The sequence below is a fragment of the Macaca fascicularis genome, chromosome 2 (genome assembly GCF_037993035.2).
Source record: "Macaca fascicularis isolate 582-1 chromosome 2, T2T-MFA8v1.1".
Lineage (NCBI taxonomy): Eukaryota > Metazoa > Chordata > Mammalia > Primates > Cercopithecidae > Macaca > Macaca fascicularis.
Window position 1 is genome coordinate 129,608,607 of NC_088376.1, and position 3,183 is coordinate 129,611,789.

General features: G+C 43.0%; 1 non-coding gene across 1 annotated transcript; it reads right to left on the reverse strand.

Annotated features, from left to right (window-relative positions):
- Positions 1-810: 810 nt before the first annotated feature.
- LOC102141120 (translocon-associated protein subunit gamma) lies at positions 811-1,599 on the reverse strand. The gene has a single exon (XR_006696048.3). It is a non-coding gene; the product is annotated as a translocon-associated protein subunit gamma (transcript).
- Positions 1,600-3,183: the final 1,584 nt, after the last annotated feature.

The window sequence follows — 3,183 nt, forward strand, 5'->3', positions numbered from 1 at the left end:
TGCATAAAATTTCAAGTCCTGTATCTATACTCTTATGTACTTTTTGAAATCTTCTATAGTGTGGCTTTCATGGCATTTCCTTTAGATGCTAACTTTTTTTTTTTTTTTTTTTTTTTTTTTTTTTTTTTGAGAGACAGTCTTGCTCTGTTCCCCAGGCTAGAGTGCAGTGATGCGATCCGGCTCACTGCAGCCTCCGCCTCCTGGGTTCAAGCGATTCTTGTGCCTCAGCCTCCCAGGTAGCTGGGATTACAAGCACGGCACCACCACAGCCGGTTAAGTTTTTTTTTAGTATTTTTAGTAGAGACGGGGTTCCGCCATGTTGGTGAGGTGGTCCCGAACCCCTGGCCTCAAGTGATCCAGCTGCCTTGGCCTCTCAAAGTGCTGGGATTCCAGGCATGAGTCACCGCACCCAGCCTAGATGCTGATCTTTTTCATGTATGAATTGAACTAGACTTTTGTTGAGAACAGGATTATACTTCTGTTTTCCTGGCCCAGTTCTCAGAGCAAGGGATGCATCAGTTACTGGAAATCTGAAATCCAGTTAGAAGACCTTCCTTCCTACTCTATAGTGACTTGCAGTAGAGAATGAAGAACACAGATAAACAACCAGAAGAGGTGCTTTTGTTTTTGTGCAAATGACACTGTTAGTTCTGAACAGATGACTGGACCATGAAATTATTAGAGTAGCACAGCAGGTCCCTGGTAAGAGTGACTCAAAGTGGTTGCCTTGCTTTTTGTTAACACCAATGAAATTTGAATTGCAACAGAGGAGAATATGTATTGGAATGGGGAATCAAGGGTAATGGATTCTTTTTTTTTTTTTTTTCCCTTTCAATTCATTTAATTTCAACAATCTGTCAAAAACAGCCAATAAACAAATACTGAGTTACATTCTGCTGGGTTTTTTAAAGGCTCTAGACTATGAAAACATCTTGTGTGTCTCCCACCCTGACCACCCTGCGACTTTTCCATATACCACAGGCCACCCATAGACACAAAGCCAGGGGGAGAAGCTGACATGGTCTATTTGGAGCCAGTAGACAGGAGGGCGATGAGTCCTGATGAAGCACTTATGGACAAGATGTAGTTCACTGTAGGGTTGAAGTTCTTCAATATGAAGAAGGAAGCAAAAATGACCACGACCAGGAACAGAGTGTTGTTATAGAAGATGGAAAATGTTGTAGCTTCATAATCAGCAACTTCATTCTTCTTCCACAAGATTCTTTCATCTTTCTCCTTCCGAGACATCTTTCTATTATCAGCTTCAGAAAGTTTTCGAGTCACTTCTTTGGAAACAGCATCCTCCCTCTTCTGCGCTACTTTGTGCTTGAGAACAAATTTCACATTCTTGTATGCAAAGGCTACCAAGTATGTGCTTACTAGGGTCATCACACTATACAAAACAGCAGACTGAATAAGATCCATATGCCATATTCTCCAGTATAACCAGATGGGGATGGCGGACACGATGAACGCGTTCCCGAAGAAGAGCGCGGAGGACTTGGCCGAGAGATTGCGGCTGAAATCCTGCAGGAGCAGGTCCTCCTCGGACTGCTGTTTGGAGCTGCCTTTGGGAGCCATGGCGGAGCAGGAGGCGAGAACTTGGAACGGGTAATGGATTCTAATCCGTCTTTTGCCAGAAATAGTTACGTGACCCTGAGCAAGTCACTTGCCCTTTCTGGTTTTAAATTTCTCTTCCATAAAATGAAGAAGTTGAACTATGCATCCCATTCTGGGACATGCATCCCATTCTGGGACATGCAAAACATGGGTGCTGTGTGACACTATTTAGGTAATTTTGCTATGTACTTACTTTAATATGCACTTAGAAAATATATGAGGTAGCCGGGCGTGGTGCCTCAATGCCTGTAATCCCAGCACTTTGGGAGGCCAAGGTGGGTAGATCACTTGAGTCCAGAAGTTTGAGACCAGCCTGCCCAATATGGCGAAATCCTGTCTCTACTAAAAATACTAAAAATTAGCCTGGTGTGGTGGTGCCGCACCTGTAATCCCACCTATCTGGGAGACTGAGGCATGAGAATTGCTTGAACTCAGGAGGCGGAGGTTGCAGTGAATCAAAATCGTGCCACTGCACTCCAGCCTGGGCGACAGAGTGAGACTCTGTCTCAATTAAAAAAAAAGGAAAATGTACTAAGTCTATCAGCCCTGTGATTTCATGGATCTTATTGCTCAAAATGAAGCTAAACATATTTAAGTTTAGAAAGAAGAAGCAAAAACAGATGAAAACATTCTGTATTAGACACTGGTCTGATTTCCTGAGATATATATCCCGGCTGATGATGTTGGCTGGTGCGTATTAATCATGTTTTTTATTTTGCACATTTTATGGTGCTTTGATATCTGGAGACCTTTCCATTCCAGGAAGGGACTGCTTCTCTGAAGATTAGCTAATTCCTAGAGATAGCAAACAACTGCTTTAGAGCATGCCTTTGATATGCAAACCAACCAATCCCGTGTCCATACCTCCCACCCACCTTCTTTCATTACGCTCCTGCAGTTTGGGACAGTAGCCTCCTGCCCTAAATCACACTGGGCCAGGTACAGGACAATTAGGGACCACCTCCTATCGTCTTGAGCTCACTGAAATTATTCAAACTATTCAGTTCTAAATCTGACTAACCTGCCTTGCCCATTTCTTCCTGTAAAAACCATAATAAAGGCTCTGGCCCATGCATTTTCTTCCCTCCTTCTCCCTCCTGATTGTCCCTGGTGCTTCTTGACCCGGCCCTGCATGACATACCCTGCCCCTCCTCTTGGGAACTGTGAATAACAAACTTTCTTTTCAGTGGCAGCCAATCTTCTGATCTGATGGCCTCACCATCCCTGGATTTTAAAATGGGGAAAGAATACGTTTGAACTACTCTTATTACTTGTGAAGAACTTTTACCTCATCACCTTGCAGGCTTGCTTTTTCTCTGTTTTAAAAATTATCTTGTTACAGAAAGTAGATTAGTTGCCAGGGGCTAGGAAGAGGAGAGCATGGGGAGTGACTTCTAATGCTACTGGGATTCTTTCTGGGGTGATGAATGCTCGTTGTGGAATTAGATAGTGATGATGGTTGCACAACTTTGTAAATATACTAAAAACACTGAGCTACACACTTTAAAAGGGTGATGTTTATGGTATATGAGTTATATGTTAATTAAGAAAAAATGGTCCTAT